Here is a 15,645-nt window from a genome sequence, read left to right as displayed (position 1 = left end):
ACAAACTTTTATACTTATTTTAATTACCCCACCCCACAACAATACCCTACAAAACTCATACTTTCTTATTTTAATTACCTTACCCCACAACAATACTTATTTTAATCACCTTACCCTACAACAATACTTATTTTAATCACACAATATCTTTCCTCTCTCCAATCTCCTACCCCACTACAATATAATACTGGACATTGGCTTGTAATTGGTATTCTGATTACTAAGAAAAGTAAAACCAGACATTAGTCAAATATAATACTAGAAGGCAAGTCTAAGTTTTAGATTAGGTAGTAGAAAATATTTAGTCTAAGTTGATAGTATTATCCACCAATTAACGTTAAAATTCACGAGTAAGATTTATAGGAGACCGTTTTACACTATAAACTAGTTTTAAAACCCGTGATATTTATCACGGGTCTTGTATAAGTTCCCATTTTTTGGTTAATACTACCTTTATAAACACGAAATATTTGAAAACACGGCAAATGATATAAAAATAGGACGTGAATTATGAAAATTAAACATAATATAGCTTCCTTCCCTTGGGTTCGACCCTAACATACCACTTTATTACTTTGTTGTTAGAAGTTAGTAGAGTCTAGTTAGGATATAAATTGTTAATTTGATAAAGGTAATTAGTATATTTAACGACACCTAGTTATTTGGCTATGAGTGACTGGTCCAGCGTTGTAAAGATTTGATCAAGTTAGGTGGTTGAAAAATAGAACATTCGCACATAGAAGCCAACCGTACTGCTGATTGACTTGTTAATCAAGGAGTAACTTCGTCACCCTCTAGCTGCCACATTCTTAGTTTCTTATCCAGTTCTCATGATTTTCGCTCTATCCTTCTTTTACGTGTTTCTATTTTTTGTATTGTTTCTAGTTAGTATTGACGCGTAGCCCCTCCTATGTACCAAAAAAAACAGCATTAAGGTTAATCTAAATCAAAGCTCATTATTGTATTCATTATAAAGACGAAAACAAGATTGCAACCCCTCATGATCAAACATTAGTAATTGTCCACTATCCATAGTAATCCGTCAGCACCAAAAATGAGTTATGCATTCTTTGCCCGTGCAAAATTTCAACCATATTCTTAGATTACTTTCGAAAGAAGTTTGACTCTCACCAACTCAAGATTAAATTTCTAATTACTTTCTCCGTTTAGATAAGCTCAAATTAAGGATAATATCAGCAAGACTCTCCTAAGTCTTAAGACTCGCCACATCAATTTTTTACTAACTTTTACTTTCTTTGTCCCTAGTGACTCAGTGAGTAGTTTACACTTACTTTATTTGTGAGTAGGAAATAAAACAAGTGTAAACTATTGACTGAGACGAAGAAAATGTTATTTTTTTTATTGTCTAGACTTTCCTCAAACTTACTTAAGACTTTATACATTACATGTCTGACTTACCTCAATTCTCACTTTTCTTATGAAGTTTTAGAAAGAAAAGTGAGAGAGAGAGACACACTTTTTTTATGATATAAAATAATTATTCTCGATAAAATCAAATAATTATTCGATTTTGCAATTATTATTAGTAAATTAATTAGTTGACTTTATACATTACATGTCTCTCACTTTTTTTATTGTCTGACTTACCTCAATTCTCACTTTTTAGATCTATATGATATAAAATAATTATTTGATTTTATTGATTAAAATCAACTAATTAATTTACTAATAATAATTGCAAAATCGAAATAACAAAAATAAAGAAAGAGAGAGAGAGAGACACACACACAGGATTTTTGAAGTGGTTCAGTTTCACAAGTCGAAACCTACATCCACTATTCTCGATTAATAATTTTTAGTACCTTTCTCCGGATTACAAAAATTATCAATCCACTCGTATAATCAACTATATGATTATAACTTAGATTGAGTATCGCTAAATACTCTAGGTTGCTCTTACGTTAATAAGAAAATGAATATCTTTAATTGGGTTTAATTGCTCTTACTCAGATTGAGTATCGCTAAATAGTCATCATCTTTCCGGTGCCATGTCATTTTTCCGATAAGAAAATGGCCTGAATATCTTTAATTGGGTTTAATTGCACATTATGTAAACTTATGGGGTTACTTTGCACCTATGGAAAGTTATGGGGCTAATTTGCACGTAGTGTAACGTATGAGGCTTATTTGCCACTTCCCCATGTCGTCCTTTTACGTCATTTGACCAAATATCAGCCACCCTTTCAGCTAGTCTTCCAAACAGTTTTAATAAAAATCAGGTACCTTTTCAGGTCGTAATTTTTAGCTACCTTTTCAGTTACCTTTTCAAGTTTCAGCTACCTTTTCAGGTTTCATGTAGCTTTTCAGATTTTAGGTAGCTTTTCAGCTAAGTTTACCAAACGGAGCCTTAACCTTAACGTGTTGTATTCCAAACTGCGTGATATGATACATGTGTAATATATATTATCCTCCAATTCACATTAAACTTTGTATCCTTGTATGCACCAAAACAAAGTACAATTTAAAAATGCAACACGAAAGTATAGGTGTGGACATGCCGCGTCGACTTGGCTTCGATTTTTCGAATACTACGACTCGAGGTAAGGGTCACGAATTGAAATAAAGATTTAGAAGAGTCGCCACCAAATTTTGTGGTAATTTGGAACCGTTCAAATCCACTCAACAGTCTAATTAACCAAAGGAGCACAAAACAAGTTTGGTTTTGTAACGGTACGACCCAACACCGTTGTAACACAACTCCAATAAAACGGGCGTGCACCTTTCGGCTTATATTATCCTATTTTAAGCCCAAAAGTATAAGGCCTTGTTACAAAGTGGCTGGTGAAATCATGTACAAACATATCACAGTCTATACAAACATATCACAAACCTCTTATTTTTCCAAATGCGTGGAACAACTTAATCTCATATCCTCATTGGGTGTTACAAACTCTTTCACAGATCATTGTGCCTTAAAGCTGATAAGCAGCCAAGGCCAGAATCCCCCGCTAGGTAGGTGATCAGGGTACTCCTGACCACATGCTAATCACACGGTCACGAGATTGCTCTGATACCATTTGTAACAATCTGACCGAACAATGTCGTAACACAACCCAAAGATGGGTGTGCATGGCCTATATTATCCTCTCGTAAGCCCAAAACCACAAGGCTTTGTTACTAAGTGGTGGGTGAATCCTTTGTGGGACAACTTAATCACAAGCCCAAAATCACAAGCCTCTTATTTTTCCGTTGTGGGACAACTTAATCACATAACCTCATGGGGTGTTACAGGTTTAGAATGATTAAAGGTCTTAATATTCGTCTCTAATCACTTTAAATTAGAATGACTCTCGCAACTACTTGGAATCGGGCACCTGGAAACGAAAGATTTTGAAGTAAGGGGTGAAGGTATGTGATGGGAAGCCCTTTATTCGGGCACCTATACCCGCCTGCACATTAGCGGCCTCTACTAAGTCAATCAATGGTCTTTCAATGGAGGGCATAACTATTACAGGGATGTAATGCAAACATCATTTTAAATTTTAGCATGTGAAATAAAAGAGAGAGATAAAGGGGATGAGAGAGCCGAGATAAGGATTACAACCCGGGCACAAGCCGAATCAAGGACTCGATATAGAAAAGATACGATAATTAAACTATGTCTGATTCGAAATAAGCTATAATAGATGACGCTTTACAACCCGATCTACATACAGTTAGACTAGTAATGACATGCATATAATCATAAGTCGAGCTATAATGTGACAAGCATTATATTACTTACTAGTTACTAACTTACTACGATCATAACTCAATGTCGTGCATTCATCTTCGTCTCAAATTAGGGTTTTGAAAAGTGATTTTGGAAAACAAAGAAAAGCTTTAGTGAAGATATTTGACCCTTATGAGAATTGACCCAGGTGAAAGATTCAATAACGATAATAACAATAAAGAATAACAACAATGATATCAATGGCAACAATGACAACGATACAAACAACGATAACAACACTAACATTAATAACAAAGAAAAACGAGAGGAGTCGAGATCGGATCTCCGATGTAAATTGGGATCGACTTAGGTGGAGTCGAGATCGGATCTCGGATGTAAATTGTTGATTATGGGCGTTTTTGATAATAACTTGAACGACTTTAAACCACTTTGAAAACTGCTTTCACTAGGCACATTGAGGTAAGATTTTCAAAGGTTTAGGGACACAACTTTGACTCAAAATTCGTGTAACTTTGTGAATGGTATTGCAAAGTAGAGGACCCAGCTTTTAATGGTGGTTTTATAGTTTAGTATAGATGGTCGATTGGCCATGAATCGTTGCGGGTCAGTGTGGTTATTGGAGATGGATTTGTTGAGGATAAAGATGGGAGTGTTTATAATGCTTTAGAAACTTGGTTTGTTGGGTTTGAGTCATGGAAGACGGGTTGATGGGTTAGCGAAAACGGTGCGTTGGAGCTGTTTGTAACGAGGTGGGTTGTTTGTATGGCCCTTGTTCTTGAAAAAGGCTAGGTTTTATGAATGGTTTTGGGTTGTATTTTGCATGGGGATTTAGGTCATTGGGAGATTCAAGGTCGAGTCGAATGTCGGGTTTAAATTGAGCTCGGTTTCGTGCCAAAACAATGACGGGAATTGAGTTAAAACTTAAAAACGAACGACTTTTACAAAACTTGATATTATGAAATAAATCAAATGAAACAACTTTAAAACACATTTATTTATCCAAGATGGTCATTTTAAAACATAAAAAAATGATTTTTTAATAATAAATTCAAAGGAATAAATTCTAAATCAATTTTTAATTAATAAAAGACCACTTAAAACATATAAAATGTGATTAGAAAATACTTCTTTAATCCGAATATCAATTTGAACTGACGATACAAGCTTTATTAGTACCCAATATAGCTCCAAAAGAAATAACATTACTACGAGTAACAAAGTATAATTATCAACAACAAGTATTTATATGTATATATTATCATTTACATTTGAACAATATCTTATTGTACAAAATAAATAAAAAATTCAACAATCTATTTCCATATAATAATCCTATTAGTAAAAGAGATAAAAATATATATTTGTTTCACAATGAAGACTAATACAAAGCGAGGATTAGGAATTAATGGGGAAACTCCGAAGCACAAGGGTCTCAATAGTAATACCGGGGCCAAACCCCATAAGCACACCGTACTCCAATCCATCACCGGTAGTATCCTTTTCTTCCTTAATCGACCTCTTCCTTGTTTCATCCATCACAAAAAACACGGTTGCACTCGACATATTCCCAAACTCACTTAGCACGTGTCGAGTCAAGTTGAATTTATCCTTGTCAAGTCCGAGTTTTTCTTCTACTTGGTCTAGGATGGCAGGCCCACCAGGGTGAACTACTCAAAAAACGGAATTCCAATCATTAATGCCAAGTGGACTAAGGGATTCAATCATGGGTAATTCGACTTTATTGGCAATAAGACTCGGGTTATCCCTAGCTAAGACTAATGATACCCCAACTTGTTTAAGTTGTCCTCCGATAGCCCACTCAGTGTCTGGAATAGTGGATTGTATTGCAGAGACCAATTCCCAAATAGGGCTTGTCCAATCATCGAGCCAATGTCAGTTCGGGTGGGCCCACGAAAAAAGGCCAAAATCATATCAGCGCAAACAACTAAAACTCGAGCTCCTTTGTTGTTTTCTGCGATGTCTTTGGCCAAACGAAGGATTGTACCTCCCGCATAGCACCCGAGCTGGAAGAGCATGAAACGTTGCACATGTGGGCCGAGGCCCAGTAACTTGGCAAACTGGTAGTCATACCCGGGCATGATTGCTCCCGACAAACTTGTGAAGATAATGTGAGTGATTTTCGATATGGGTTGGCCCCACTCCTTGATCGCTTCTAAGGCTGCTTCTTTTGCCAATTTAGGTACTTCAATTGCGAGTATGTCTTGGCGTGCGTCCATAGTAAAGGCGTTATAGTTCACCAGTTCCGGGGTTTTCTTCAAAAACTCTTCTGTTTGGTAAAAATATCGCTTTTTGATTGTTGTTTTTTCGTCTGTTATTATAGCTTGTTTAATTAGTGTTATATGATCAAAAGTATAACAAGGTAAATGTAGTAGCTTCAAATACAATAAAAAATATCGCTTTTTGATTGGCATATTCTAGTCAAAACTATTAATTAAATCTGATCAAAAGTAATAACAAGGTAAATGTTGTAGCTCCAAAAAAAAACCGAAGATCATATTTGGAGCTACTACATTTACTTTGTTGTACTTTTGATCATATAACACTAATTAAACAAGCTACAATAATAGGCGAATAAATTAACAACAATCAAAAAGCGATATTTTTGTACAAAATTTGTTGATTGGAATATGTGAAATGATGGAATCCGCCATTGATGAAGGTAATGTAAGCTTGAACAAAACAGAGTATGAGAAATGAAGAGAGAGAAAACAAAAGATAAAAAAAGTTTGTTATGATATTGATCAGTTAGAATGAGTTTGTTACAACTGTTTATATACAAGTGAATATGCCAGCTCATCTAAGTATGTACAAATACTAACTATGTTCATATTCCCCCCTCAATATGGACTGTCAGTAAAGACAAGTCCAAGCTTGGAAGCCAAAAAATGATGCTGATGTGACCCCAAGGGTTTGGTCATAAGATCAGCCAATTGCAGACCTGTCCTAACATGCATAGGTTGCAATAAACCCTCCTGAAACTTTTCACGAACAAAGTGACAATCAATATTCAAGTGCTTCGTCCTTTTGTGAAAAACAGGATTTTCAGAAATGTGAAGAGCAGCTTTGTTGTCACAAAGTAATGGCAGAGGAAGCATAGGTTGTATCTGTAGATCTTTCAATAACGCAACTAGCCAAACTAACTCACTAGTAACATGGGACATACTTCTGTACTCTGCTTCAGCAGCGCTCTTGCTAACCGTCTTCTGTTTCTTCGTTTTCCAAGAGATCAGAGATGATCCCAAAAGTACACAAAAGCCACTTAGAGACCTGCAGGAGAAACTACATGTGCCCCAATCTGCATCACTATATGCAGTGAGATTTAAAGAATTAGTGGCCGGATAAAATAAACCAGCATTAATGGTTCCTCTAAGGTATTTGACCATATGAATGGCAGCTTGAAGATGAGGTTCTCGTGGTTGACTAAGGAACTGCCTCAGGTGTTGTACAGCATAGGAAATATCTGGCCTGGTAAGATTCAAATAAAGTAAACGGCCAACTAGTCTTCTGTACTGCTCAGGTCTGTCAAGGAGTGTACCAGTGTCAGTGGAAAGCTTCAGTCCCTTAGGTAATGGGAAAGCTGATATGGTACAATCCTCCATCTTCATATCCTTGATAATATCCAATGTGTACTTTCGTTGGTTAAGCATGATTCCAGTAGAATTTCGAGCCACTTCAAGACCCAAAAAATATCTCATTGTACCAAGGTCCTTGATAGTGAACTTCTGATCAAGCTGCTGTTTGGTGTGAACCAGGCCATGGGAATCATCTCCTGTGATGATTATGTCATCAACATAAACCAGAGCTATCAAGAAAGCACCAGAGGACTGTCTGATAAAAAGAGAATAATCTTGCCTTGATTGAGTGAAACCCAAATCTTTTAAAAAACGTGGCAGCTAAATGTTCCATTGACGTGAGGCCTGCTTAAGCCCATAGATAGACTTGTGGATCTTGCAAACCAACCCATCAGTAGCCTTATGATAGCCTGCAGGTGGCTTCATATAGACTTTTTCCTCAAGATGCCCATGAAGGAAGGCATTATTAATGTCCAATTGGTGCAAAGGCCAACCTTTAGCTGCAGCAAGAGCTAAGACTGTTCTAACAGTGGTGAATTTTGCAACTGGGGAAAAAGTATGTTTGTAATCCTTGTCTTTCACCTGATTAAAGCCTTTGGCAACTAATCTTACCTTGTAACGTTCAATACTACCATCTGCTCTATGCTTAACTTTGTACACCTATTTAGACCCAATAGCTTTATGGCCAGGTGGTAGATGAACCAATTCCCATCTCTTATTCCTCTCTAATGCCTGTATTTCTTGATGCATAGCTTCAACCCATTGTGGTGCAGTACGTGCTTGCTCATAGGTTGAAGGTTCTAAAGTATTAAAGACATTATTCAGGGATGCTACATAACCCTCCTCATAGTCTGAAAGAGTGTGAAGAACCTTAGCATTAAAAGACATTGAGGAAGTCTTGCTGTCAGTGGTTGCAGGATTGATAGTGGTGAGTATATTTTTGGGATAGTCATAGCCATTTAACCTAACAGAAAGCTGTCTAGGTCTGACTGATTGTCGAGGAGGTGGCTCAGTATGTGGATGAGAAGTTGGACTGTGAGAGGAATGAGATGGACTGTTAGGAGAGGACAATTGAGTCCCTGAATGAGTATGTGGATGATTGAAGAAGAAGAGTCAGTAGATGACAAAGTTGAAGGAAAAGTAGATCTATATACTTACATACTCATATATGTTTTAATTTAATTTGTCATAAAATAAATGATTGATCTTATGCATGCAAACATTAAAACAAAATAAGGAAGAAACATTATTCTTACATTGTGATTTTCGGTTTATAGGGCACAAGAGAGATCACCTTTCTCTCTTGTTCTTGTGCTTTCCTTAGTGGAAGAACCAAGATCCAAGTATAGGATCTCTCCCAAAGTATTATACTCAAAGCACACTCTAATTAAAATTAATATTATAGATACTAGTACAATATTAATCTTGCATGAAAATTGACCCAAAATAATTTTGGTCTTAGCTCCTAAAACCGGGTAGGAGAAAGGGAAGGAAGGAGAAAATAATTTTTATCTCTCTAAAAATTATTTGATGAGATGAATGAATAATGTCTAATACACAATGAAACAAGTAATGTGTTGGACAAATTATAGAGAAAACCCTTGGTCTTTTCTTTCGCCAAAACCGGGTAAGGGGGGAGGTTCTAAGGGCCAATGCATGAGTGTGTTGTTCTTAACAATGCAAACTAGGGTTGCATGGCTAGGCTATTAGTGAATGATTATGTTTTCCACTAATTTAAACAACACAATATTAGCCAAAACCTCCCCTTAATTTCGGCACATACATAAAATGGAATCCATTTTATTTTTGTCAATTTTGTCTTATGTCACATGTCATATGTTACATAAATTAGTTATCTATTTTTAACATATTAAAAATCAACGTATTAATAAAAATACGTCATATACAAAAATCCACTTAGTAATTCATAATTACTTGTACCAAAATATTTTACCAAATTACAAATCACAATAAATTGTATTTATAATAATTCATTCAATTTTAATTGTTTCTTTAAATAATAATTTCATCTGAGTAATGATACAATTCGATTACTCAGACCGTATCTCATTTAATCAAATTTCAATGAGATACGTAAATTTTACTTCCAAAATCGTCCGTCAATTTTCAAGTAATTTAATTAACTCGTAACGTTATACGATTAATTAAATGATCAAATAAGAGTGTTGCCCTATAGGTATGACCAAGGGGGTCAACTGATCACCACCGTAGCACGACAGTAATGTCAAACTCTAGTCAGCCAATCATTACCGATATATGTTGACCAGTTGACAGTAAAAATATTACTTCCCAATTGTATTCTTTATAATGAGACTTAAACATGTGATCATCATGATCAACAGTCGTGATCGCATTATTGTCGGAGGACACATATTCCAACAATCTCCCACTTGTCCTCGACAACTGTGCGTCACCAATTCTCTTGTCCTATTACTATCTCCCACTCAATGCAAGGTGTCTTTCAGGTCGTACTTGCAAGTGATCATATCGAGAGTGGTTTCCTCGATCTGGAGAATAACTGATTGACCGGATTTATCTATCATAGATACTTTCCGAGCGTGGCCACGCATTTCCAGTTCATTACTCCTCGAGTGGCCCTGAGATATTGTTATAACCCTGACTAGGGATGGACAATTCTTATCGCACTCATTCCCTTCGACTAGCCACAGCCATCATAACCCAAAATATGCCCATTTGACTCCATTTACGAAGGTCGTAGTAACACAAATCAAAGTTAATCTGAAACTGTGCCATCTTAGGCGAATAGTCTTTAGTCAAAAGAATCGACTCATTTGAATACTATAGCAGCTCTCGCCACGACCAGGCTATAAAAATTTGCCAGAACTCTATAAGCGGTCATTAGGCCCGACAAAATGTTCCTAACAGTCTGCCTATGTGATCGACTAGTCATCTCACATGACTCTATGGCACTTGAACTTGCCATCAATCGCATCACACTCTAGTCACTTCGAGACGTCACCTCATGTAAGTAACTATGAGCAAATACAATGTTAATCCATGTTCACTTTAACGGGGTTCAATTGTCTCCACAACCCGTTTGGATATAACAATGTACAAGGTGAGTTAATAATAACTCAAACGACAAATGTCGACATCACACTCGGGTAGTCAATACCATATTACAACCTTGTGATGTATATCGTAAGTGTAAACACTTATTGATTGCAATAGAAGTTTAACATGCCATGTGTCCATGTGTTCAAACTTCTTATAATCGCATTTTCCTTTACATTCATGTTCTCTCTCATAGCATGAATCTTACCAAGTACACATCAAGGTTCCCAACCTCGGTTTTGGTTCTTTATCTTGAAAGAACTTCCTTATCGATTATCACATAACGAACGAATTTGTGGTGAATGATATAACTTGTACTGATCAAGTACTCCATCCACACACAATGCACTAGGTACATGTTTTGTAGAGTCTTGCAACAATTTGTCAAGATTATTAGCCTAGCACTTCTTACAAGTCCTACCTTAGTTAGGAAAGATTAGTTTTGAGTAACTTCTTATTCAACTAAGTATCTTTCCAAAACTTCTTATTTCTCCTTCTAGCTTGAAAGGTTAAGGATTCTCATGAATCCGTACAAGTGCTCGGATTTTCTACAATATGTGCAACCTCTTGACACATAACAGGGCATTTTATCAAACACCGAAATCGCTCATCGGATTCTTCTTGAGAATTCATGACGTTTCTATTGTGGCTTACCAATGAATCATCATGCTCTTATGCATATGATTCACCATTGGACATGTGCATGATTATTCTAATGGCGGAAACATTAGTAACTTTTAATCATGTCATCAACTATATTTAGGTTCAAGGAACGACCATGACTGCTAATGGCAATTCCATTTCATTTAGATGAATAACCTATGTTTCGAAATTGATTACTAAATTGAACACATTTCAAAATTTGAAATGTATGTTGCTTTGCAAAGTCATTAATATGAAACCATATATGTTCCCATCATATCCTTTCAAAATTCCTATTTTGAAGAGGTCTCATTTTAACCTTATGGAAAGAGATTTTAAATCTCTAACACACTCATGTCATAATGATGTGTGGCAATGTCATTTATTAAATATAAGTAATATCTAGATCACGTCCTTCGAAATACCCTTTCGGAAGGACGTTTAACCATTTCATAATGAGGTTAAGTAATGACATCTGCGTGGTTTAAAACTTTGGCTATTGAAGATATCGGTATATCAATCCTTGCAACCTCTAGTCATAAATATCGCTTATTACTAGGATGTTACATTGATTCATTTAGGCTCTTAAGTAAATCTCAAGGTTGAAACTATTGGTCAAAAATTCATAAACTTAGTCAAAACTCTAGTTGCAAACCAAGTCACCATTATCCAAAATACAAACCATTATCCAAAATACATTTCCATGTCGAAGACGGAAACTTAAGGTTCTAAAATCCATAACATGAATAAAATAAGACAATAAAAAAAGCAAAGCTCCATGAAAGCTATTTCTAGCTTCTTGATGGTATCTTATGCTTGCTTTTCCTTTCCCTTGTCTTTGCTTGGTGGAGGCTCTATTTACAATAAAAAGGGAGATACATTATCACAACTTTGTATCATAATACCATAGTTGAATTAGAAACATAAAAGAAAGGATAGTCATTTACCTACTGGAGTAATCTTTCCAGCTTTAATATCACCAAGGTATTTGGAACAATTTCTTTTCCAATGTCCCATACCATTACAATAATGGCATTTATCAAGAGGAGCCTTCTTGATTTTTGAAGTGCTAGCTTCACAAGTCCTAGCTTTGGTGAATGTGGGAGCTTGCTTCTTACCTTTCCTCCCATTCTTCTTGAACTTCCCCTTACTCTTAGTGCTTATGTTAAGCACATCCTTTGGAGGGTTCACATTTAACCCCATGTCCCTCTCGGCTTGCACAAGTAACTTGTGCAATTCTTCAAGAGACACATCCTTGTCTTGCATGTTAAAATTCACCCGGAATTGAACATACGCTTTGACTTGGACAAGGAGTGTAGAATCCTATCTACAATGAGTTCTTTGGGGATTTCAACCTTTTGAATCTTCAAGGTCTCGACAAGCTCCATAAGTTTGAGCACATGAGGGCTAACCTTTTGGCCCTCTTTGAAGTCGAGATAAAAGAATGCCGCGGCCGCCTCATATTGGACGATCCGCGGAGTTTGTGAAAACATTGTCACAAGTTTGGAGTAAATCTCATTAGCATTGCCCATTTTAAAGGCTCTCCTTTGGAGGTCCGCCTCCATCGCAAATATCAAGACATTTTTCATTGCGGCGGACTCCTTTTGGTAAGCCTCATATGCTTCCCTAGTGGCAGCGGTGGACCTAGTAGTAGGTTCGGGTGGAGAGGCCTCGGTAAGGTAACGAAGTTTGTCGTCACCTTGGGCGGCTAATTTGAGTTGGGCGTCCCAATCGGAGAAATTTGACCCATTCTTTTCAAGTTTACATCGATTCATGAAGGATCGGAGCCAAGATGTATTAGCGAGAGGCGTGGCATTAGGGGTTGGTGTTGCCATTTGTTATGAGAAAAAAAGTGGTCTAAAAAACAAAATAGAAGGAGTAAAACAAATGTCGTTTTAATAATAATACTCGTAAAAATTATAATTTAAACAAGTTTTATGCATTTTTCTAGTGACCTCTACCCAACTAGATAAATGATTCCAAGACCCAACTTCATATCGACTTAGGCACGGTAGGGCCGATTCATCCTTTATCAATATAACTCGGTGGATTAACGTTTAATCGATTCTACTTTTAGAACTCTTGGTCGATAAAATTACTCTAATAATTATCTATAACCCAAAACACATCCGACAAGGGCACGGTATGGCCGATGAAACCCTTATCGAAAAACTTTTGTTGAGTTCAATCCAAATTTCGAATAAATGTGTCCATGATCCAAATCCACATCAACTCGGGCACGGTAGGGCCGATTCATCCTTTATTAACATGAATTCGGTGGATAGACATTTATCACCCACTTCCCCTATGTAACAAGTTTTGTACCCCGGTAGGGCCGAGTGCACTCCCTCGCGAAATAGGTTTTCATGGTTTCTACTATTTGGTAAGGCTATGTCTCAATTAATTGTTTTAGCGAGAGGTCATGTCAATTTATTATCTATCACGTTTAAGTGAACTAAAGCGGTGAACTACGATAATTCTAATTGACACGGTCGATAAAATGAGGATGCATGTTTTAGTTTTGGCGATTTAGCGATGCATGCGACATATAAATAAAATGCAAACATAAAAATAAATCCTAGTATGGCCTTCCTAAAATAGAAAAACTATTTAACTATTACAAATTCGGAAACCAACTCCATTGGTCCCTTGAACTTCGGTTGTGGCACGCATCTCGAGGTAACACCGTCTTTATGTTTCGCCATCTTGAAGAAATCCGTCTTTGGGAACTCCGGAATAAATAAAATTATATAATAAATTACATAATTTCCTATTATACATTTGTAACTAAAATAAAATAAATCTATTAAATTACAAAACGGTGATACGAGATCACAATAAATTACAACCGAATCGATATTCCCATACATTTCGGGTAATACTAATTAAAAACTAAGGCCATACTAAGTAAAATTACATAATTCAAAAATTACATAAATTAAAATTATGACAATCATAAAGAAAATGCAGCATTATAATATGTATGAACATGCCCAATTTTATGCTAAATCGCCTTTAATTAGTCAATATCGTATATTACTCGGTTTTTACGGATTTGCGCGATTTCAACATTTTATAATCACAAAAATTACATAAATTCATATTTATGCATAAGTTAATTACCCTAACCACTTAGGACTCAAAATTTAGGCTTCACTAATTATTTGACCATAATTAACTCATATTTCTAAAATTGTTCATTAATGGACCAAAAATTACAAAAATAAGCTATAAACTTCAAATAAATCACAAAATTTCAAATAAATTCAAAATTTGAAATTTAAACTCATGAACATTCTGGAAAAATACCATGACACTCATAATGTTCAAAACTTAGGTTAAAAATTTCGAATTTTTATCCGGAAAAACAATGTTGCGGTTTATCGGTTTTAACTAAAATAATCATAAAAACATGAGAAAAATTATATTCATTAACTTTTCAATTTTAAATCTGGAAAAATAATAAAATGAAACATTGGACGTTTTTCCTTAGTCATAGATTATGTTTTATTAATTTTTTTTACTAATAATGTCACTATTTATGCTATTTTTCTTCAAAAATCCATAAATCATGCAAAAAGACTTCACTATAGCCTATAATTTTATACACATCTTATAAAATTGCATGTGACAACATACTAAATTTCTATGACCAGATTCGAAATTTATCGCATATTAACCTATTTTTCACCTAAATCCGAATTTAATAATGAAAAATCCATTTTTCGAGCATAACATGTCCAAAAATTATGAAAATTTACAGGTTATCTCAAAATAATATATGTGACAACATATCAAAAAATCACTGGAAAATTCGAAGTATAGCTAATTTTAGACCGAAAATGACATTTTTACTCATAAAATCATATTTAAATGCCATTATTGTATAATATGAACAATAAAAAATCCGTAAATTAACCAAAAATCCTAAAAACATTTTAGGACCAGAAATTTTATCATGCATTGATTAATTTCGTGATATATCATAATAACACAAATTATACAAGTTTTATATGTTATTCTTATAACTCAGAAAAACTTTTAACCGATTTGCATGCAAACAACCATGGCTCTTGATACCGATTGAAGGAAAAGTAGATCTATATACTTACATACTCATATATGTTTTATTTTAATTTGTCATAAAATAAATGATTGATCTTATGCATGCAAACATTAAAACAAAATAAGGAAGAAACATTATTCTTACATTGTGATTTTCGGTTTATAGGGCACAAGAGAGATCACCTTTCTCTCTTGTTCTTGTGCTTTCCTTAGTGGAAGAACCAAGATCCAAGTATAGGATCTCTCCCAAAGTATTATACCCAAAGCACACTCTAATTAAAATTAATATTATAGATACTAGTACAATATTAATCTTGCATGAAAATTGACCCAAAATAATTTTGGTCTTAACTCCTAAAACCGGGTAGGAGAAAGGGAAGGAAGGAGAAAATAATTTTTATCTCTCTAAAAATTATTTGATGAGATGAATGAATAATGTCTAATACACAATGAAACAAGTAATGTGTTGGACAAATTATAGAGAAAACCCTTGGTCTTTTCTTTTGCCAAAACCGGGTAAGGGGGGAGGTTCTTAGGGCCAATGCATGAGTGTGT

The sequence above is a fragment of the Silene latifolia genome, chromosome 2 (genome assembly GCF_048544455.1).
Source record: "Silene latifolia isolate original U9 population chromosome 2, ASM4854445v1, whole genome shotgun sequence".
In the NCBI taxonomy this organism is placed as follows: Eukaryota; Viridiplantae; Streptophyta; class Magnoliopsida; order Caryophyllales; family Caryophyllaceae; genus Silene; species Silene latifolia.
This window is presented reverse-complemented; position numbering follows the sequence as displayed.